The 25,116-nt window shown below is 35.3% G+C and overlaps 1 long non-coding RNA gene across 1 annotated transcript; it reads left to right on the forward strand.

The window, feature by feature from the left end:
• The first annotated feature begins 7,825 nt into the window (after window positions 1–7,825).
• LOC147655657 (uncharacterized) lies at window positions 7,826–13,879 on the forward strand. Its single transcript, XR_015279859.1, has 3 exons — window positions 7,826–8,057; window positions 10,762–10,917; window positions 11,206–13,879. It is a non-coding gene; the product is annotated as an uncharacterized LOC147655657 (long non-coding RNA).
• Window positions 13,880–25,116: the final 11,237 nt, after the last annotated feature.

The raw sequence follows: 25,116 nt of genomic DNA on the forward strand, positions 1-25,116 counted from the left end.
ATGAGAAACAGAAGGACTAAAAGCTACCTTTAGTTATTTCCAGATAACTTGTAGTAGTCTGAAGTAAAGTTTCATCTGTAAATAAAGGCAATATCATTTCTCTTGTGCCCTAATTTCTTTAGTAGCATGGTATTTTTTAGTAGTCTTTTCAGCTATCAAGTGATAATTTAACTGGAATAGGTAGTAAACTTGGACTGTAGGACATATTCTTAATAGCCATTATTTACTTCTACAACTAAATAATACAAAGTGAAGAAGTGTAACCATGAAATCATGACTTACTCAGAATAAATGAGATGAATGTGTAATATTAGAGTAATATACATGCAATATTAATAATGTATCTATAATTTATATGATGACAGTTCAAAACTGTGAAATAAAACTCATAGTAAAACACTGAATTAAAAACAGAGCCACACCTCCTTAACTGAAAAGATTTTTGGATAGAAAGACAAAAAAAATGAAAATATTTTTTGCCTTCTTTTCCCAGTGGTCTTATAAGCAGTGACTTTTTTTAAAATAGTAATTAATTATTCCAATATTTTTTAAAAAGGGTGATTCATAAAGCAGAAGATTAGTAGAAGATACAAAATTATTGTTTGTTTGGTTTTTGTTTTCTTTTTGAAAGCTGGCATAGTTATTATCCCTCCTTTCTATACTTACCTGTAAACTTCTCAAAAGATATTATTGTTTTGGGAGTGTTCTTATTGTCTTTGTCAGGTGCTGAAACTCTGTTTCATTCTCACTGTCTATCTTCACCCTGTACAAATTTCTTGAAACATGAGAAAGGAGCATTTTCCATAAAGCTTGTCAACACAGCTCTAAGCACCTGGGCACCTCCTGGACAATTACAGGATGCCAAGATACAGAGAATAGCTAAGTTTCCCCAGTGCACAGATGAAGAGCAGCAAAAGTGCGTCATAAAGAAAGTTTACTATTCAGAGAGGCTTGGTCCTCATTTGATTAGTATATTTGAGGTTTAGAACCGTGTTAATGGGAATTAAAGACTTTTTAGCTGTGTGGTATTTGGAAGCCTAGTTGACATTTTCACTGGGAGGCAACGGCTGGACCAATAAGTCATTTAAGTCCCTTGTTCTTGGCTTATTTTCCTTTTTCCTTGACTCTAACCACTTCTCCCTCCTCTGAGCAATTTGAAAAAGTTTTTTCTTTTTTTTTTCTTTAATAGTGTGAGTCACTGGCTGATCAGAGGCCTTTTGGAACTTTCTTCTGGCCAACATCTTTTTGCTGAGATGCTTCAGGAATGTATGGGAACTATTTGTTTTTAATTATACATCTTAAAAGTCATCTCTAACATTTACTGCAGAGTTTCAGTTACTCATTATTTTCTAGAGAAATGTCAGTTTCTTTTTCTGAATATTCTCCTGCTCTGCATTTTCTTCTTTGTCATTGTGCCTTTTCCACCACTTAATATATTACTCCATGAAGGACAATATGTATGCCTGAATGTAGGCCTGTATCTCAGTGATAAAACATAAACATATAACAAGATTCTTTCATTCTGCTTATTATACTTCTTAGTGGCTTGGATGACTTGGAAAACTATCTCTTCAGGAACCTTTCTGTGTCCCCTATTTCCTGCTTTCCTTTGAAAGGCATAAACACACAGATTAGTCTTACAATTATGCAAAAATCATTTAGATGCAATGCAGTCTCCTTGGAAAGAATCTGTAGGGTTTTTTTTATTTATTTAATATGATCTCTTCTTTCAATCTGTTTTAATTTTTTTTTCTCTCTTCTTGCTGTAATTTTTTTAGGATTTTGACCTATTGCAACAATCTCAGAAGAAATGTAATCCAGCCAGCTGTGAATGTTTACCCTGATTTGATCAACAGCTCTTTCTCTGCATAATCTTCTGTTGTCTGTGGACCATAGGTTTTAGTATTAATGATATACTGCTTCTGTGTTTTGCTGTGTCACAATTGGCAGTAGGAAATTATTCTCCCAGCTATTATTAATGCAGATTTAGGAGGAAAATATTTTCTGTTATACATGAATATTTCGCGTTTCATTCTAATGTAGCAACTTACATTAAATATGATCACTTTTTGTAGTAATGGACCTCAAACATTTTTATTTCACCATAGGGCATGCTGTGTGCAGAGGCAGAGTAGAGACCCACTGGATAATTTTTCTACAGAAAAGCTGCAATTGTTCTAAAGGATGCCAAATATTTGACAGACATAGAGCAAATCATATTTAGTGGTTCTCTCCACTTTAATAATTGTGTTTTTTTCATAGTTGCTACATTTCTGAAGTATTTTAGTAACCCTTCACAATCAAGGATATTTTTATATAGTACAAGTCAGTTTTTGTTAGATTGAAAAACCAATGAATTGTGTGGATTTAGTTTTCATGTTTTACATTGGCATATATGAATATTCAGTGTCAAAACTTTTTTTCTTGTCTCCTCTCAGTTTAACTACGATTTCTAATCTTATTTACATGTCTAGTTTGTTCTTCCTCTGTTTCTGATCTCTAATAAAATTAATAGATATGTCCCAATGTTGTTCTTGAGTAAGGTAAAACATTGATATTTCTGAACACTATAAACCATTTCTTTTTTTTTTTTCTCCATGGAAGAGATAGTGATTGATGACATTGCCAGGTATGCTTAGAACAATTTCTCTATTATGGAACAAAAATGTTTCATCTCTGTGTGACTGTTTCAGTTTCTAATTAGGATGCTAACATCAGTGTGTCCCTTGTGTGTTTTTTCTCTTTGAACTATTCAATCTAGGTCATACTTTCTGCACCTTTCTTCATGGCACAGTAAAAATTAGACAAGGTTACAATTAGATATAGGCTAAAATGCCTAGAAATAATTGTAATACTTATTGAGCTCAAACCTATGAATAGCCTACAAGGATTTACATTTGTATTCAGGCTCAGTTCTACAGCAGATTAACTCATTTGCAACCCTTAGTACTTTACAGCAATATTTCTGTCCTGAGTTTGCTAACACTACATTAGATAATGTTTATATATATGAATGACTGTGAACTGTTGGAGTGGGTTCTTTCCACTTACTCACAATTACAAGAAACAAAAAGAATGGAAAAGAATAAAAATTTGTGTGCAGATTATTTAAAAGGTCACACAGCTTTGGAACAAAACTTAAGTAATCTTTCATTTTAGTTTTCCTTTGTTTCCCTATCATTAAAATATTATTTATTTCAGATTTCAGAGCCTTCAGAAACCAGCTTTGACACTGCCTAAACTATACCCAGATAAAACTAAGAAACAAATTTTGCCACAGGAAAATATCCCTTTTCAAACGTCCCACAGACAAAAAGGTGAGTTAACAAAGAAATCTAATCATTGCATTGTACAATTACTATATTTGGGGCAGATTTCTACAGCAGTATTATGTGCTTAATTCCCGAAGATTCCAGTGAAGAGGTGGGGGGAGGACAGCACTATGCACCAAGTCTTTTATGACAGCTGTCTCCATGGAGAGAACTGTACACTTTCCTATTTTAAACATCCAGGGCCAGCACCCATCAGGGAAGGCAGAATGAAGATGTCTCTTACTTTGAAAATGAGTCAGAGGAAGGACATTATAAAATACATCCAAAATCCTTTAAGAAAAATAAAATAAGAATTGCACCAACAGCTTTTTGTAAAAAAAATGGTAATAGGTTTAAACTGCAGTGAGAAAGCCTGAAGTTAGGTGCAAGGAATATGACAGTTTCCTTACAGTAATAATTGCAAGGTATTGGTCAAATAAGGCTTTTAATATTAAGCAACAGTGCTTTTGACTGTCAGTGTGATATTGGGTACAGCTGATGCTGCCTTAAACCAGGTTTCTGGTCTAGATTACTCTTGATGTTTCTTGTAACTGTGGTAGTTTAGCAACTACTGAAACATGAAACCAAAAATACCATCACAAAGAACTTAGGTAACCTGGATAACAGTGAAGGTAGATTTTTTTTAACATCACAGAGAATTTTAAGCTGGAAGGAACATTTGGAGATCATGTAGTGTAATCTCCCTTTGAAAGCAGAACCTTAGATTAGGTTATCCAGGGCTCTGTCAAGCCAACTGTTTGATATTTCTGACAGGGAAGATTGCATCACATCTCTGGGCTACCCATTTCAGTGTTTAACTGTTCTCATGGTGAAAATATTTGTTTCTTACATGCAAATAGAACTTTCCCTGAATCAGCTTGTGCTCATTGCCTTCTTTCCTGTCACTGTCCACTCTTGCGGAATTTCTATATTCTCTATAAATACTTCTCATGTTTTCTAGGTGGATTGATAAATCAGATTGTTGATGTTGTCAGCAATATGCATTTCTATTAAAGGGATACCAAAGATTTGATATAGATCTGACTTTCCCCTGATAACTCTTTCTTGTTTTGCCTTAATCTCAAAACAAAATCCAGAAACCCAGAAAAACCATGCCCACTTTGGGGCATCTGTTTTCAAGTTTCTCAGTACAGTCAGTCTTTAATCAGGGTTTCCTTCTCAACAGACTTCCTCTGACAATATATATCCTTTTCTTAAAACACTTCCTAGGATGATGCTATTACTGATGAGAGAGAGGTCAAGACTCCCATCCAGTTTCACAGGAGTGTGGCAGAGAAAAAGCTTCTAAGAGATTCAACTACTTTTAATAATTAAGTATCAATTTTCAAATGTGGCATTTTTATATTAGAAGAATAGTGCTGTACTTTGATACTCATGTTTGTTATGTTCTATATTTGCTTTTATGAAGACAAGAAAACAAGAGAGAGCAGAGAAAACATTCCACACTCTTGATTACTCTTCACAGATCAAATGCAGTATCGTAGTTACCCTGAAGTGCCTCTAAGATTTTTTACAGCTGATTGTAGTTCTAAACTGGTTTTACAATAATATAGTCATAATTTCAATTGAATTACTTGACTCTTATGCCATTATCAGAGATACTTATGTAAAAAATTGTTGGGAGCAGTATTTACTTGTGTCACGGTTTCTATAAGAATTTAAAAAACATAATGGGCAATATTTATCACATTATTTAAAACATCCAAAACTAGTTGGTTGTTTCTGATGTTTTTTGCTCTAATATATCAGTTATGTAGTTAAAAACTGAATCTCTCTCATCTCTAATGTTATTGTATGTTCTTTGTATACAACCTGATTCCACAAAACTAATATGTTCAAGAATAGCCCCTAGTCTTCATTACTGAGGACACAGTGAATGCAAGTGACCAGAAATATGTTTCCATAAATGTCTGTAATTGTTTTCAGCTTCTTGAAGGTACACTAAACCATAATTAGGAGTTAGGAATGAACTAAAATTTATTCTATAGCTGGAAAGCCAAACTTACCTCAACCTGGCTTTAACTCTAGCTGAACTGTCACAACCCTTGACATTTCAAATGCATTGAATATTTTATCATTCCATTCCTATGGATCTGTTTTGTTGAGACATAATCCAAAATAACAGATCCAGAAATAGAAGAGTTTTGTTTTATTTTAAAGTTGACTTGCTGTGTCACACCTCATTTGTCATGCCATTCTGCATCTCGTAAACAACTGAATACAATGATATGCTCTATAAAATATGAGTTATGTCTCCAAGATTTTATCCAGGTTGTTTCCATTTCTGGAAATACATGTGCATGTCCTTTGGTCATGTACATATCCAGATGGTGGATCTTTGCTCCTTGTTTCTTGAAAAGGTAAACAGTGAATGGCAATTAATATTTGTGACATTCATTCCGTCTCTTGCAGAAATATATAGTAACTTGCCAGTCTAAACTCGGCTTTTATTGTTTTGGTTTTGGTTTGATTGTTGGGTTTTTCAGTGACTGAACCACAGATACTTCTAAATGTAACATGATTTTCAAAAGGTGGATGCTTAGTGTGTTTCTAAAAGGTCAGATGCCTCTGTCACAAACACTTTACTCATATTTGCCACTTATTATGATAATCTCGGCCACTTATATAGGATACAAAACTTTGGCAAGAGAACCATCATTCAGCACACTGGTCACTTGAGGAAAAACATATCTTTGCAAACAAACAGATGATCTACAACACAAAGCCTTCTGTTCATGCAGCCTGCTTTCAGTTGCGTCAGAAATTAGCATAATATCATGGTTTGAGAAATGCTGTCAGCTGCTTAATCTTTATGCTGACAGTATGCAGAGTTGGAGTCTGTGAAGGAAAGAACCTATTGCTTTGAAAAAGAAAAGAGTGCTTTCTTAGGTACCAGAGCAGACAAAACATGTAAACAGTCTGAATCTAATTCAAAGTTCACTGACGTCAGCAAATTTCTTTCCCTTGACTTCTGTAACTTCTGAACAAAGTCATAAGGGAAAAGGCTGATAAATGTATTGGCATTAGTGCTAATCCAACTTAAATAATATAGATTACATTATTGTCTGACATTCAAGCCATAATTACATAAATCTGCTCCATGTATTTGCTGTCAATTTTATGGATGTTTCATTCACTCAGAAAACAAACAAACACATAATGTTCTGTTTGCTTTAGTATGCAAGATATTTGAGTGCTTAAGAAGTTTATTTATATTCATTGTTGCCTGTAAGGATGCCATTTGTGTGCAAACTCAGTGAGACATACGATAAAGCCAACTTCAGTTCTCAGGTGATAAGAAAAATATCATTCCTAAATCTGTTTCATAAGGTAATTTAAAAAAAAAAATAAAAAAAAAAAGATAAAAGAAAGGGGGGAAAAAAAGGAAAAAAAAAAAAAGAAGATACTAGACCAAAGATTCCCAGAGGCAAAGTAATATATGGGTTTAGCAAAGCCATAGGGAAGATAATTCCAATCAGACAGTTATAATGAGATAAGCCAGATAGATAAGTTCAAAACCAGTTTTGGCTTTAGGAAATTAAAAGGAAAAAAGTAGAAAATTAGAAAGGTGTTAGAAGTATATAATTTAAAGCCCTTATCATGATAAAGAGAAAAGCTAGAAATAGACATAAGATTTGGAGGGTTAAGGAAAAGCAGTGTTGTCTGCACCTGTATTTTAGCAGATTATTTGACTCAAACTTGTTGGTTTTTTTTTTTATTAAGCTGTCTTTTTATTTAAAAGGAAGCTACGACTAAGCTAGAAACACAGTTCTCGATCAGTCCAGGTTACTAAGAATTCAGTGTGGTTTATACTCATCTCTTTCCTTTTCTGAGCTCTGCATATGACAGTTCTGCCCTGTGATGAAAAATGAATGTCGTTTTAAGGGGCAGGTGGAAAGGGAGGGGGAGAGAGAGACACTGTCTTCTTTTCCTCTGACTCAAACAGAAGATGCAGGTAAATAATAAATACAATTTTTGTGATGCTGAGAATTTTCTGTTCATAAGGGGGTGTTTGCTACGGATGAGATATTGTGATCCTCATTATGCATCTTGAGATGTTCAACAGGTTGAAGATCCTATTTAGCATCTCTGAGTATACCTTATTCAAGGCAAATCATAAAGCTGTAAAAGCAGAATCCTTGGAACTGCAGCTTGCTAGACTTTAGACCACTTCCCATATTTCAAAAGCAAAACCACTGAAGACAAAACATTGAGAGAGGCATGTAACAGGAAAGTTCAGAGGAAATATCCTTGCTCCCAAAACTCATGTTTGCTACGTAGCATTTTTGACTACAGAGGTGTGGTACAACAGTCTGGCTGAAATTAAAGCTTCAGAAATTTTTCAAACAAACAAACAGACAAAGCTAAAGAGCTGTAGATAGACCTGAGATATCAAATATCTGCAACTTCACCTAACTCCATCATCCCTCCCTTGGGTAGCAAGGCCATCTGAAGGCAGCAAGGTGCCTGTGTTTGATCCTACTCAGCCAGGTGCAGGAAGTTAGGGACTGAGCTAGGTAGGCTGTGTGCAAGAGGCAGTTTTTCAGTGTTTGAATACCATGGAAAATTTAATCATTTTCTGTCTTCTTTTCCTGAATTGTAGGAAATGTAATGTACACTGAACATTGTGGACTTCCTAAATCAAGCCTAGATTTTGCAGAAAAAATTTATTTCTCTAATATCTAAGGGAACATGAATATTGAATCCTTCAGTTCTGCAGTGTAGGTTTGTAGAGTTTTGTTCTTTTCTAATATGTAACGTGACTGGCACTTTGATTTCTCCTTCACTATTTACAAGGAAGGGGGTTTTTCCTATCTTTTTTTTTTTTTTTTTCTGGCTTTTGGGCGTGTATTTACCTTGAGAAACCCTTCTATGTGCTTTGTGGGTTGTCTGGGACTTTGTGTCTTTTTGCAGGGTGTTGCCTAGTCAAATCTCCAACTTCCCAGAAATTGACCTGGTAGATCTTGTAACAGAGCACAGACTTCTTAAATACACTATTTAAGTGGTTTGGCAGCATTTTTATTTAATTTCTGATTAAAAAGTTAAATGCTACTCACATCTTGACAGTGGATCATTTCATTCATTCATTCATTCATTCATTCATTCATTCATTCATTCATTTAATTTATAAATTCAAAACTACACCATGAATTTATCCTTTACTCTTATAGTTCAGAAGCCTTTTGGATTAACAGTGCAAATTAAAAGTAAAATGGACTTTTTCCCATTTTCCCCACTTTAAATTCATACAAAGAAGAGATTTGTAGAAAAGGCGTATATGAATATGGATTTATAAAGTGAATGTTATTAAACTTTGCTCCAAATTACCTGTGTGCAATATTAAAAAAAAAACATGAAAAAATACACATATAAAATAATAATTTAGCTGTAGCTAAAGATTTATTCTAAACACAGAATTATATTCTTATTTTAATGGTTACATTAAACTTCTGGGGGGAAAAAAGGAAGTTTGATAAGACATAATCACCTTATCAGTATGACTGATGTTTATGTAAAATTTGCTGGACAAAATTCGGGACTTAAGCATGGATATCATTACAAGCTAAATCTACAACTACTTTGCTGAAAGAAGAACACCAGTAGTTGCTCATATTAGTTGCTCTCCTCAGGTCTTGGGTTAATCTGCATGGGAACAGAAGTGAGCCTTGAAACTGCTAAACTACAGTGTTTACAACTTCATCTCTAGCAGCAGTTGTAGTAGAGCTGTGTCCTTTGAATAGGAAAACTGTGTTAAATTGCTGATGAGGAGAAGCATCAGTGACTCTCCCCAGCACAAATGTATACACATTGTTCGTTCCCGACCAGTAGCTGCTACACTAAGCTTAGATCTACAAGTTGCAAACAAAAAAGCTTTTGACAAATTGAGCTTTGCTGAAAAATTGATGGAAGAAGCGAAGACAGCTCAGCTAACTAGAATATTTTTATAGTAAAGGCTTCTTTTACAGATTTTAAAAATGTCCCTCATCCTTAATCTGCCATAGGGCTAGCCCATCACTTAAAATTTTCTGAGATGTCTACAAAAACCTGTAAGGTAACTCTACACTATTAGAAGTGGCCAAAGCTTGTCTTGCTGTCTACTATTCTACTGTTTCAATATATGTTGCTGTCATTTCATATCCTTGTATAGTCTTTGCCTTATGTTCAAATTGCAAATCATCTGGGACCCAGATCTTCCTTTTCATGTAGGTATATAACAGTGTCTGACACAAAGGGGTCTGTGAAACTTGAAGCAGTAGTGGAGATGTATCTCAAATGCAGGTATATGAAAAAGAACGATTGAAATAGAGCATTTATGTATAGCATAACCTTCTCAAGTATTTTCAGAAGAACTAAATATAAGCTATTTATGTCATTAAACAGAGATTAGAGTTGTTACATATTTATGTCTAACTAGGAAAATCACTCTAATTGATCCAATCTTAGCTCAGAGCTTGAACAAAATATATATGAAAATCACAGAACTTCTCTTATGTTTATGAAAGCATAAGAAAAATGATACATTGAGACTAGCTGCTGCTTTAGTCTCAGAAATTTAAAAAATATAAGGATGCTGAGGTGAGAATAGGAGTGAATAATGATCTCTGTAGACTTAGAAATCCATGCTGTATTTGGTGTAAAGGAAGAAGAAGGTATAATTATGTAAAAAGATAGTTGATGTTAAATCAATTGTCAATTTTTTTTTTAATTATGGGAATAGAAATTTCAGTTTATTAAAGAGCCTGTCTCAACTCTTGTTTACATGTATAGTGCAACTGAATTTGATAGAGTTGAATTATGACTTATAGTATTAAAAATATGACAGTAGTTTAGAGAATGTTAGGGGTTCAAATCCTGCAGCCAATTTGCATGAATAGAGCTTGACCCTTCCATATGTAGTAAATATTTCCACTAATAGTGAGAAAAAAAATAAAACTGCTTTGCCATTCAAAAAATCAAAATTATCTATTTAGTTGTATGCAAAGCCATCTAGTGAAAAGCTTGGCATTAAATAGTTCAGTTCCATTGCTAACAATGTTGTGAATTTGCTAAAATCTGTTAATATTGCAGGATTACAGAATTTTTTAGGGTTGGAAGGGACCTCTGGGGACCATAGAGTTCAACCCCCCTGCCAAGACAGAGTCACCTAGGGCAGGTTATATAGGAGTACATCCAGATGGCTTGTGAATTTCTTCAGAGAGGGAGACTCCATGACCTCCTTGGGCAGCCAGTTCCAGTGCTCTGCCACCCTCAGTGTTAGAAAGTTTTACCTCACATTGCCGTGGAACTTCTAGTGTTTTAGTTTATGGCCATTGTTCCTCATCCTGCCTCTGGGCATCACTGCATAGAGTCTGGCACCATCCTCTTGACAAATTTCTTTGAGGTATTTGTACACTTTAAGGAGATCACTTCTGAGTGTTTTTTTCTCCAGATTAAATGGGCACAGCTCCTGCAGTGCCTCACAAGACAGATGCTCCAGAATACATACGTGTCACTAATACACCAGCTGAAGACCTGAGCTGTTTCACAGAATGGTGGAGCTTGGAGCAGTCCTTTGGAGATCATGTTGTTCAACCCCTCTGATAAAGTAGGTACAGCAGGTTGCATGGGATCATGTCCAGGCAGGTTTTTGGGTACCTCCAGGGAAGGTTCTTAAAAACCTCCCTGTGCAGCCTGTTCCAGTACTCTATCACCCACAAAGTAAAGGAGTTTTCCTTGTATTTAGATGGAACTTGCTGTCTTTCATTTTGTGCCTGTTTTCTCTTTTCCTGTTGCTGGGCATCACTGAGCAGAGCCTGGCCCCATCCTCTTGCCTGCTGCCATTAAGGTATTTGTATACATTGATGAGATCCCCTCTCATTCTTCTCTACTCCAGGGTAAACCACTTCCTCAGCCGCATAAGAGAGATGCTCCAGATCTATAATCGTCTTCAGAACCTTTCACTGAACCCTCTCAAGGAGCTCCATGTCTTTCCAGGAGCCCAGAACTGGACACAGCAGTCCAGATTTGGCCTCACCAAGGCTGAGTGAAAGGCAGGATCACCACCCTTGACCTGCTGGCAATGCTCTTCCTAGTGCACCCCAGGATACCACTGACCCTCCTGGCCACAAGGACACACTGCTGGTGCAAGGGCAGCTCCTTGTCCAGCAGAATCCCCAGGTCCTTCTCCACAGAGCTGCTTTCCAGCGAGCCAAAGTTGCCTCTCCTGAAGTCCAGGGTTAAGTCCATGTGTGAGTCTTGTAAAGGAAAGAACAGCTTAAGAGCTAAGTATACCACTATGAAATGAACAAGACATCAATTTATATGGAATCAGAAAAAAATGTGTTTTCACCTGACATCTACCTTCTGGTAAAGGATAGAAGGAACACTTGGAAGAAAATATGAATATGAGAGCCTGGTGTTAAAGGTTGTATGTAGAGTAGTGGCAGCCAATGCAGAGAGAAAAAAACTCAACAAAACCAAACTTTGTTTAAGAAAAATACAGCCATCATATTTACAGATCTGTTTCTAACTCCATGTGCAAAAATCTGCCACTAGTTTGAGAAACATTTTTTGCAAAATCCTGCTGAGGCGTCACTATCACCTGAAATATCTGAAAAGGAATGGCAAAATGCATTAGGGAAGAAAAGGTAATTTCAGCAAAAGTTTAGGAAGGTGTAATTGGAATCCTTTGGAGATGATAACAATGCTTAAATTATATAGTCTTTATGATGTAAATTACCTGATGTGAACACATATTTTGTCACATGGGATTATTTTTAGGGTATAGAAATGTTATTTCTGCACAGGTTATCTGAGGGGAACAAACTTCCTACTATAGTTTAGATTTTTTTTTTTTTGCAGTTGCTAACCTGATTGGTGACATAGAAAAGAATGTAAGGCATAAATTTTAAGTCTCAGAGTATGCTGTCATTGAAAGTACCATTGCTGGGAAGTTCAATATACCTTTTAAAATTACAAAATTATACAAATCTAGTTTGTTTCAAAATATTGTTTTTCATCAGTTCCTGGTTTGCCCTTGTGTACTTCCTTGTCTGTCTGTACTCTGGACATATTCTTGAAGGATGAAAACACCCTGCATTCTTGACATCTTTTCCAAAATTATTAACCAAAATAATTAATAATTTAATTATTAATTTGTACATAATAGTTTCATTAATATCATAAATTATATTTTAATTTTAAAAATGGTATTCCTTGCTGAAAGGACCACTAACCGTATTCAAACACTCTATGTGCTTATTTATCATTTTGCAATGCAGTAATCAACTTTTGTACATAGGCAAATGTTGTTTTGTTATCTGCTTTCTGAATGATTTCTTGGCTCTTCTTGGCTCTTGCTCTTCATATTTTACTTCCTTTTCTCCAAGTTGTGTACTTTTGGGAAGATGCTCAATGCTCTGTAATAGTGTTACTAGGAAAGTTCACTGCTTGAAGACTTCCTTAGGAAAGTTCAGTGTTTGAAGATGTTCTTTTGTCCAAAATCAAGCCAAACAGATAAAATATTCACAAAATAGAGACAGTAATAAAAGATTCAATTAAGATGTGTCAAAAGGTCAGCATTAGTAAGTTAATTTTTTACAGGGTTGCTGCACATTTTATTGATGAGAAAATATCTAATAATCCTATTTAATAAAAATCATTAACATAAAGTATTTTATTCACCTAAATGTTTGACCTGAAAGTGAAGTCAAACTCAGTGGAGTTTAAAAGATAAAAGAAATATTTCCTTTAGATCTTGAAACAGTGGAAAAAAAAGCAATGTTTCCAGCAAAGAATTTATTCTCTATAGCACTGTCTATTTTGATGGAAAGATGATAATTTTGATCATCCGTTAGTTACACCTTGTTGTAACCTTATTCAGTAAATATGCAACGTAAACAGATGTTGCTAGCAGTGCCAGTGGTTTGCACAGCGGTTTGTGACTCCACTTCCAGATCTCTTGGGAACTTCTGGGAGCCTCAGGGCGTGTTCTCATGGTGCTGATATGTGCTGGTGCAGCTGTTAAAGAGGCTTTTGATTCTATTAGCAAAGATCCTGTTTCTGGTAGTGTCCATCAGATACTGTGGTCAAAGGATGTTTTACCCTCCTGTCTTCAGCTGACTCTTGAAGAGTCAGGGATAATCCCCCTTCAACTGGTGCTAGTGACACCTGCACTGCCTGCCAACCCAGATATCAGCTCCCAGCAGTACCCAACAAATACATTATTTTGTGCAGAAGCATGCAAGGGGAGAGGGCAGAAGCTGCTCATTCCTCATGAGTGGTGAAGGACCACAGCAGAGTGCCATCTTGGGCCCCAAGAAGGTCTGGAGAGGGGATGCAGCTCTCAGACCCTCTGGAGAACACACAAAGACACAGGGAGTGTGAAAGAATCGTGGAGTTGTTTAGGTTGGAAAAGACCTCTGAGATCATTGAGTCCAACAGTTAACCTAACACCACCTAGTCAGTCCACCACTAAAACAGGCAGGGAGAAGAGGAGGAAATTGCATTCTGGTAAGAAGATTAGCTCAGAAGCCTAGAGTGCTTCTATGGAACAGATGATGGTCTCGTGAACATTTGTGGATCAGAATCTAAGAAGAGATAAGGGAGGACAAGAATGTAGTAGAAGATTTCTGCAGCCTACTAGGTCAGGATAAAAATGTGAAAAGCTAAATAGCACTAGGAAGTCTTGGGATCACAGACACTGGTGTTCATTGAAGACTCAAGACTCCCAGACATCAGCTAGCAGGGCAGTGTGCTGAGATGTGAAAAGTTAAGGAGATTTCTGGAGGGCTACAAGGATAACTTCATCATACAGACACTGGTTGGCACAACCAAGGGTGACACAGATGGATCTACTGTTCACTGGGAAAGAGGAGCTGGGATGTAGCAATTAATGGCAGTCTGGGCTGTAGCTGCCACAGAACAGTGGATCTGAGATGCAGTGTGACAAGTTTATGCATTCTCTAGTCCTTAACACATGCAAGATCAGACTTGTTAAAGCCCTGAAATATTAGGCTGATCTGTGGTCCATTTGAACTTGAATTATCCATTGAACTCTTCAGTTACTATCCATCATCAGCTGAATGTCCTGTTTAAAGAGGAAAGATGGAAGTTGGAGACTGTATACAGATAAAGATTTCAGAAGTCTCTGCATAGGAAATATTTCCTTTTCTGGACTGTGAGATTTAGTTTAGCCACTTGCAAAATTAAGATATTTTAGTGCTTATTTCCTTGTGTTCTGCTACTAACTTTACTTTCCACTAAAGACAGTAGAGGACTTGAGAACAGAGAACTTCTTACGAGATTAAAACCACAACTTCTCATCTGCTACCTGCAGAGGTCAGTTATTTGAAACTATTATTCAACACTACACTAAATCTACCTGTAAACCTCAGAGTTCTGAGTTAAAAAAAAAACAGAAGCCACATGGTCTGTATGGTGATTCCCTATTAAAAGGTCTATCTCTTTTAATAATTAAAAAAATATTAATGGGTGGTTTTCTCACAAATGGGATGTTTCTGGCACTGTCAGTTTTCTTGCAGCACCAGGACAGCATCACAAGCTCTTTATTTCATCTTCAGGTTATCCAGCACAAATGGCACAAATTCTGACAAACCAGCAGAATTAATTTTGTACAGAGAATTTAATAGTGGCACCATGACCTTATTATACAGCAGTAAAGAAGGAGAGCAGATTTATTTTTTTCTTTTTGGTGGATACAGGGTTCTATAGAAATTTTGAAAGAGAACATACTGTGTAGACTTCTGACATAAGACTAATGTATGACAGAATCCTGTGAAGAATAATGAGATTTAACCTTACTAAGTAGTCATTTACTCTATTTATATTTACATGTGAACATGAAGAGTGAAACAGTGCCTGAAAGTAAGAAGTGATTTGTACCTTTTTGTACCAGAAACTTAACATAGAATTTCCTGTTTCATTATGTTCATCTAGGAATTAAATTTGTCAGACTTGAAACCAAATTAATAAGATTTATTGTTTCCATTTTGAAGTATTTTAGGAAAATCTTTCTCTAGTTTTAGATGTAAAACTACTAGTAATGCAATGAAGACTTCACAGCTTAAGACATGTTTTAATTTGCTCAATTGGGAATTTTTAAATTTATCTTCATGTGAGAGATTGAGTTAAAAATTTCTTTTTGTCCTCTTTTATGTCTTGTCCATCATCAGTTTATTTCCAAATCATCTTTTACTTGCAGCCATTAGTAACCTAGCAGAGAACAATGCTGTAATGGATTTTTTTTTTTTTCAAATAGAGGTTCAACTGATACTCTGCATTAGTGTTGAATCACACCTCATATGAATATGCCAACAGATTGTCACCTCTGTCTTTCACACAATCCAGGCCGATGGGAATTTGTTCCACTTTGGCATTCCTAAGGTTGCTGTTAAAGCCAAAGAAGACAACTTAGAAGTTTGTGTCTATTGCTTTTTGAAACGGAATGGAAAAAATCGTGGTATCTAAAATATTGAAGCAGTATACCACAAAAGCATAGGAAAGAATAAAAGAACTGTTTTCTAAAAGTTGATTCCATTTTACTGGGGTTTGAATTTGTGTGAGCTTGAGGCTGCCTTCACTAAGCTCAACGTTTTTAGTTGGTTCCAAATTTTAGTACCTACGTTACAGTCTGCCCTTCAGTACTTGACTCTCATAATGATCTCTTTCCACTTAAATGGAACTATACAGCTATAACCCTGCATCATCCATTCCATGATAGGGAAATAATAGGGTTAGTCACAAGACAGCAAGGAAGAGATGCACCAAGTAGCAGCCAGATGCCCCATGGTTCATAAGTGCAGCTTCCTATCTCTGCCAGTTTCAGATGGAAGCTTTTGTGAAGGAAAAAAAAAGGAGACAGAACATCTGCACAAAAATGCAATGACACTTTGTACATTCAACACCCTGCAGCAACAGAGAGATTTTTTCAGCTAATATAGGACAATTCAAAAAATTCAGCTGTTCAGCAGTAACAGGAATAATCCCCCAAATATAAAGGAATGGGAATGGTGTAAAAATATATATGTTTTAAAGTGCCAAGCTACCAGAATTTGATGTCACCTCGAAGTAACATAGTGTAGTATGCCAGGATCTTTAAGGGTAAAATGGGTTTTAAAAAATACTAAGGAAGAGATGAAGCAGGTAATTTAAGTAAGAAACATCAATTCCTTGGCATAGAAACTTCTGTTTTACTTGAAGACCTCAAAGAAAAGTTCATGCTTGCTAACCAGGTCAGAGTTAACTTTTATGCTTGTTTTTCATCATTAGACAGGCTACCAAAACACCAAAGGCTAGGGGTTGGATTCAAGTATATGAGGAATCAAAATCTTTCATTTGCTTGGTTTTTAAGGTAGTTTAAAAAGTATTTTGTATTTGGTTAACTCTGCTGATTTTCTCTATTATTACCAGACTTAGACTCTGATTCCTACATCCAGAGTTATACTGAGTTTCTTCTCTAGTGTAAACCATGTCCTGTTTTTCCCCAGTGTTGTGCCAGTTACTCTACCACAACACCAACTGGCATGAGTTGTAGCAAGCCCTGATATAAAACTAGCTCAGACCAGAAGAAAACGTTGGAGATGAATGACAAAAAAGCAGGACTTTTTAAAGTAAAGTATCAATAAATGATCACCACATTTTTATTTATACTTTTAATAATAGCTTTTTCAACTTTTTTGAATAGCAACACTTTTATTTTTAATAGCAACAAATTTATTTTTATTTTTTGCAGATATATATATGTGTGTGTGTGTATATATATATATGTGTATGTGCATGTGTGTATGCATATATATATGTATTTCCCAGAACCTTTTATTTAAACACTATAGCCACATTGACTGTTCTGTAATGTAAGGTCCACTTTGTGGAAGGGGGCCACTTTTCAAAAGAGCATAAAGTGGTTTTTAACGTGAACAAAACCATGTGTTTTTGACCAAGCTTCTTTGCTGAGAAATTAAATTTGGTTGAAATCTTACTAAAGTAGTAAAAAATTAACACATTTTCCTGTAAGATTGCACATATATCATAATTTTAAATGTGTCTGAATTCTTAGATTTAACAAATTAATGCACCTAACACCTTAAGACAAATTTCATATGAGCTTTTAGTGACACAAAATGAAATGGTCATTCCTATCAGCTCTAGGAAGTGATTTTTTGCTGCATTTTTCAATAATATTAAAGCATCAGATAAAAGCAGAAGAAATTGTGCACATTTTTATGTTTGTCACATATTCTGAAATCCACTCTTGTGTAGTAATGATTTACACTGGATTTATAGAAGTGTTAAAAAAATTACAAAGAGGTTAAGTAACAAAGCTATTGTCAAGACACATTTGTGTGTGTGTGTAATATTTGGTATAAATAATTCATGGAAAGGATAATCTTTGTTTTCAGAGTAACTTCAAATGTATAATTACCTTGTATGTTTGATTAAAGCCAGAAATGGAATGGTACGCTATAGAAAAATAATGTAATTGTAGAAAAATCCATTCAGTTTCACCAGTTTTAATGACTATGCCAATGCTATTCTTTTTGACAATAGAAGTAGGACACAATATATTATCTGCTGCAGATAAAAATACAGAGGCAAAGGTAAGTGTCCTGATAATACTGTCAAACAGAAAAAATAGATCCCCTCTAAGAAATTCTGGAGAACCTAGTGAGTTGGTGAATTGTAAATCAGATAATGGTTAATATAATCAGTGATCATTCAAAAAAAAAAAAAAAAAAGTAAAGGTCAGCAGCGGCATTTCTCTTTATTTAATAGGTAAACAAAAGGAACAAACAAGCTTTTCAACATACGGATAAAATATTGTCCTGAGACATCTGGATTTTTTTTGGATATGTAATTAAATAAAGATTTCAAATATAACTAAAAATCATCTTTTATTGTTCATTAGATTGGATGAGACATGACCAAATTATTCACTAAAACAACTTACTCGAAACTATAATTCTCTTTTTCTTCTGTAAGAACACTATATTTTATTTAAATTCTCTGTCAGTTGAAGTGGCATGAACAAATGCCATAATCTGAGTAGTTTATTTTGGACTTTCAATTTTGAGTGGTTCCATTATGTTTCTCTTTTGGAAGGTATTGTCTGTATCTGTCTTACGGGATATGAAGTCTCTATTAAAAACAAAAAATAAATTATATAATGTAATAATAACTGAGGAAGAGGTTTCAATACATTATTTTTGTTTGGTCATGAGACAATATGAAATATATAGTGTTTTGAGCTGCATTTAACTTAAAACAAGAATGTTTCCTCTTTAAATGATTAATCTCAAGTGGTATGTGATAATCAAGAAGGTGGTATTCCAAATGCCACCAAAAATAGGGAATTTAAGAAAATATATTTGACTTTGAATCTGAGACAGGCCAAAAAATAATTTGTGGTCAGTTTCTTTATTTATTGTGTGGGTTCTTTAGATGTAGCAGCAGTGATTATTGCAAAAGCAGGTCATCTAGGGCAAGGTCAATATCTTGGCATAGGTCTGCAATTAACATAATCTTACCCATCTTGCTCTTGATAAAAAAGAGTATTTTATTCATTGGTGTGCATAACTCCTCAATTAGAAAATACAAGTTTTTCCTCCTGTAAGTCAGAAAGAAAAAGTAATTGTTTGGAAATTCAAACTACTTTATCTCAGTTCTTTTAAGAACTGGCATCATTTCGCAGAAAAGGTTCATTTAAACTTTTGAAGGCTTCTTGAAAATCAAAGCCAGTTGCATCAAAGTATCATAAAATTTACATTTGATTTGCATGCTGAAGCTGCCTGCACAGAGGTGCCAAATTCAGAAAACTGTCTGCACTGCCATCAGCAGGTAGGTGCAGAGGTGTACTGTTGCACTGACATTGAAACCTTTACAAAAGGACAGAGAGGTTGATGCTTAGTTAAGATTTTTGAGTGAGCTTCTGTATACTTGCAATTTTTTTTTGCTACCTAGAAGTTTAGCAAATATGAAACCATGGTCTAGCCATGTACTGGAATTACTGAGTTCTGTTCACGTTTCTAGCAGAAACCTGCTCTGCTAGAGACTGCTAAGTCTTGCTGTGTCCTTTGTTTTTGCTCATCTTTTTATGCCATAGACTTTGTTTGTTTGTACATTTCCTAAGGCAATAGAATCTTGATCTTCAAAGGGCTTCTTATAAACTAAAGAACATACAGTGACTGAGCATTAAAATATTAATCTTGCAGAGGAGTCCTAAGAATTCACTCATCCAATGCCAAGTGTACAGCTGTCTACCTCACACTGAAGTGAGAGGAAAAGTAATACTGGAGTATTACTTTTATGGCTAAGTATAAATTTAGACAGCTGGCACAAAATCCTTCCTTCTGATCATGGTAACTAACATTACACATGATTTGGTAAGTCAAACAGCTTTTGCCTTGTAGTATTCAGGAAAAGTGGATGTCATAGTTAATTTTAAGAAGACACTCAAACAATAAATTTCTGTGTTACTTTTAGCCACTGACCTAGAAAGGAAAAACAAACAAAAATACTTCCCCAGGGTTCTAAGGTGTTTGTTAAGAGTTTTATACAGGAAACCTTTTCCTTCTTGAAAAATTCTTGGGGAAATTTATTAATTTTTAGGAAATAAAAAATTCAGCAGTCACATTTACATCTGCTGCTAAGGCTTGCATTTTCTGTTTTAGGGAAAAAACCTGAGTTTATTCACTTTTGTCTAAAATCTTGACATTTTTTATTTACCCATCAAATATAGTATGGAGAAGAGAGTAAAGAAATAATGACATAGAGTAATATTAATCACCAGAACGTTCTCTTCATCTTGAATTTACCAAAAATGCCTTTTCTGTTCTGAAACTCCAATTTTAATTTACAAATTTACTTCAACAATAGCACAGTATGGATTGAAATTTCTTTCACTGCACACATCTATTCTATCTGTGAAACTGTATGAGCATGGTTTTAAATGGGTTAAATTTTACCTAGAAACTCACAGTAAATGTGCTTCCCAGGATGTTCTCATTTTCTCACCCTTGAATGATGGGTCTTTCAGTTTTCTGCATCAAGGAACCTTTTGGAGCACAGCTACTCCTTAAATTATTACTTAAGTATTTTTAAGCATAAATACATATTCTTATAGTCTCATTAGTCAGGTACATTTGAAATTGTGACTGAAAGTTTGCATACTTAGTGCTGTCTAAAAAAATGCTAATTTAATTTAAACAGACTTTTTGTAAAATTAAGTTGTGACAATATATAAGATAGTTATTGCTGCCTAGCTGGAAGGTAGAAGATATATTACAGATTACAAGATAAAGAAGAGAAATCCCTTTATAAGAAATAGAGGATTCAAAAGAGAGGGAATTAATAAAATCATAAAACACTGAAATTTGGAATGGCACATTTTCATAAATGCTATGTCAAGATGCATCATCCATTCCTGCTGCTTTTGAAGTTTGTTATCTTAAACACCTACTTGATGCCCTAGATCTTGCTCTTAGGAGATTTGGAATTGTGAAGGAGACCCATATGAGCGTGTGTTTCACCAAGGTTGCTCTCCTTCTTATTCCTGCATTTCATAATCAATGAATCAAACTGCAGGTGGAAGACAAAGTAACCATCTTATGCTATATGTTTTGTTGAGGTATTTTCTTCTGCAAAACACATACATCAATGAAATTTTAAATATTTTCACTATTGTCTCATTATAAGAAGTGGAACTACTTTACATTTCCTGTTCATATAGTATTGTGTAATCTTGAGCAGGAATAATAAGGAAACTAATTTTAGAGTGATGCTGAAAAATTGATAATACTCTGTTCTTGTATTCTAAGTATGCTTTAAACAGAGCAGGATAAAAAACAATTTGTAAATATCTGTCTCACAGGATTTAAAATTTAACTTTTACAAAGTTAAGATGAAGGCATTTTCCACAAACAATGCATACTAGATACCTACAATGCAGCTAATACTCAATGTGATGTCTTTCCTTTATTTGCAGTTGAAAGCATATAAAATATAGAGAAGAAGGAGGTTTGATGTATAATGTTCTTTCAATAACTGCCTGGGAATTATTCATAATCATATATATAGTAGCTACGAAGAGATGGGTTTTTTTCTTACATTTAGTTGACTTTTGGAGTGCAGCTTAAAGCATTTGTGTTCATACAGGCTCCCAGCTGAATATTTGATGTGTGTGCTAGCTAATACAGCCAGCAATTCAAAGCAATGGTTTTTGAATTACTTTATTTGGGGAACAAGAAAAGGGGAAATGTGTTTTGTTTAATTGCATGTTTTGAATGCATAAGACATAACACGTTCTTTCATGAGGAATGTCAGACAGAAGTAGTTATTTCCTTAATTATGCTCTAAGGCCCAGCATTTGTTCTCTTGGACAGCTTTCTAGAAAACTTCTGCCTTCTGGCTCCTGGAGTTCCCAGTATTCACAGAGAATACAAGCATTGCTATATCCTTTGCTACCTCAGAGACTGTTGATTTTGTCTCATTCTTCTGTAAAACTGTGTGAGACTGGCATTCACAGTGTATACAAAGATCATAGTAGAGATACAGTTTGATCTTAATTTATTTATTTAGTACGGGTTAGCTTTTTTTTTTTTTTTACAATTTGGTTGCCAGGCCTGAAAATCTTTTTTTCCATGGCAATGAGAGAGAGCCCCATATCTAGTCCTAAATCTAGATTTTATTTTAGAAACTAAAACCACAGAAAATGGTGCATTCATAAATGCATTCACTGCATGTGGTTGCATTTGGCAACACTAAGATTATTCTGGCCCCAGATTATCAGGCTTCTTGAATCATGTCTCATACATCTCATACACAGCAAATGAGGATTGCTGGTGTGTACCCAGTTTTTGAGCAACAGACCTAGCTCTGAATAGTATGCTTGATATTGCTGGCCCAGAGAGAACACTCAAGGCATTAAGAGGGGCTAAGACGTGTAGGACCATGGTTTGAATCCTTACAAGGAATATAAATGACCTTTGTGTGTTGAAATGTGAGAAAAAGAATGTGTGACATTCTTTAAGAACTGCTTACTCAGATAATCCCATGTTTGGGTCACCTGGGCTATCACCAAGGATATTGTATTTCAAGAACAGTTTCAGGTTGTTAGGCATATCTGGGCACATCTCAGCTTGGTGAGGCGCTTTTGCCCTGAGCAGTGTGCCTCTCCTTACGATGGAGCTGGGGATGGAGAGGAGCACCACTGCTGGTCTGCAGCACTGGATGGAGGATCACACACTTCTTGCTACAACTCCTGCTTTTTCAGGGGCAAAGAGAAGCTTGTGGAGGAGAGGGGAACCTGAATGAGAAGCTGTGAGATGCGTGATTGCCTCTGATTAATTCCTGGTCTCTGCCCTCTTTTCAGGTATTTCTGAATACCTGTATTCAGAAACCTGAACGGGGAAGTTCTTCTGGTTTTGGAGATGTGAGAAGGTTTTTATTTCATATGCTCTTCTATGCCATCCTCAGCTGGTTTCTGTCATGTACATAAAGCCAGCCTAAACTTGAGACCTGATAGTGTAAATTGACTACTGTAATTTAGGGTACTAAAGTACTCTAAAAACATCCCCTGACGAGTCATCTCTTTACTCCTTTGTTAAAAACAGAGATATCCCTTGTTACCTGGATTGGGCACAAATTTGAAACTTTGTTTTTAAACTTCTACTGGCCATACCAGCTTTACATCCTCTGTCCCTGTGGCTTGTTTTGTACCCCACAGGGTTAAGCTCACTGCCTTACTGACAACAGCACAGTGAAATGCAGATAATCTTTTTTCAACCATCAGTCAGCATTTAATAAACAACTAAATGCTAAATGAAGCTTTTCATGACAAATGTATTTGTAGCTCATTATGACAATGAAAGGCATGATATTTATTTGTAACTTAGCCCATTAAGATCTTCACCATGCAGCTTTGTGTGCATGAAATTTAACTGGTGCATTTCAGAGTATCAGAATTACTTACACATAAAGATATGGATATGACTTGACAGATGTGTCCATGAAGGTTTAGCAATTCATGGTAACTGACAGAATCTTACTGTTTAATGACTTAAGGCCTTACTCTGGTGGAATATGTACCTCATGTGTGCATAATTCAAACATAGATATGGTAGGACACCACTGTCTATGTTACATAAATACTATTTCAGCAAGATTTATTCTTACTATCTGAAAACTTCATAAGAATCTATGGATTCATGTTCAGTGGAGCAAATGGAGGTTTCAGTGTCTGTGTGGAACTTTTCCAATAGCTAAATTTACAATTGTTTATCAGTATTCTATTTAGAAATATTGCAAAACTTGTCCTGACATTACTCAGTCTTGTCTTTCACTCTTTTATTTGGAAACATCACTCAAATTAGTCAGCCTTCTGTGCCAGAGTGTCTAGTGACATTTTTCAAAGGTTATTTTGGAACATAGATATTTCCCTCATTTCATAGAAGCTAACCTCATCTGCAGAAAGTCAGTGAAGATTTGTCTGTGCAGTCTGGATTCCCAAAGGTGTTGGAAGTCTTTGACTCAATTCATGCCAATGGCATCTACCAGAGATAATGAAGGACTCTCTGGGAATAAATTGAACATCATGATGATGCATATACCACTACCACAATTTTATGACGAATTTCTGATTTATATATGTTTATTTAAATGATAATGCTTATAGTATGGTTTTTTACCTGTAACTCAGTTATTGCATGAAACTGATCACAAATTAAGTTTGTTAAGAAGATGAGAGAAATATATTTTCATAGAAAAATAAAAAAAAACAAACATAGAGCCCCTACTTAAGTGTAAAAGGTCTAAACAGAGAAGTGATGAAATTTTTTTAATACCAGTGACTCAAGCCTTATCTTTGGTATCTTATTTCCTGGCACTGCTCTGTGGACATCTGATCCTTAATTGCACATTCTCAAAATGACAATCTGAAATATCTTCATGATGCTGTAAAAGCCCATCAGGTACAGCTTGATACAAAGCATCTCAGTGATGCTGTTTTAGTACAGCTAGGGGCAGCTCAGTGGGAAAGTGATATGAAAGGTTTTGGTTTTGAGTGGTTTTTTTTAATTATTATTCTGTTGACAATCTGCTTTCACACCTTAAATTCTGGTGTCAGAGTACAGTGCTAAACAGATCTATCAGGTACAAGAATATGTCTCAAAATGATAAATTTTCTGTGTTAATGTATTTACACTCATGGACATATCTTCTGCAGCTCTGAAAGACCAGGATTATGGACTTGTCACTCCAGAAACAAATTAGTGTCTTTCACTGCCTGCAGAATGCCGCCCCTCATAGAACTGGAGCAAGCTAAATGTGAATGAGTCGTTCATATAGGCTCTCACATCCAAAACTGAGCAGAAAGAGCTAATGAGAAGGTCATGAAACATTCTCTACCACACATTCTTTCACCCTGATGGTACATCAGAGGCTGGAAAATATCAACATTTTAGTATACAGGCATTCAGGACAGGGAATGTATTTTTCACATTCTTTTCTTAGGTTATTTAATCATAACAATCAAGTTCAGAATTAGAAAGAAGAAGAAGAAGAAGAAGAAGAAACTAATGGCTGAAAACTAAATAACCATTCTTACAGTTTTTATGCACATCGTTTGAATCATCAGCTCTAGACATTTAAACTGAAACACATTAAACTGGTTAATGTGCAGAATGATAACTAAACATCTGACCACCTGGTTGATTAGCATTTAGAAGGAAATTGTACAGTTGAGAAATAGAAACCAATTACAGAACTTAAGAAATAATACGAAAGTCACATA

This window comes from Cyanistes caeruleus, chromosome 1 (assembly GCF_971803275.1).
Source record: "Cyanistes caeruleus chromosome 1, bCyaCae1.hap1.1, whole genome shotgun sequence".
NCBI classification, from domain to species: Eukaryota; Metazoa; Chordata; class Aves; order Passeriformes; family Paridae; genus Cyanistes; species Cyanistes caeruleus.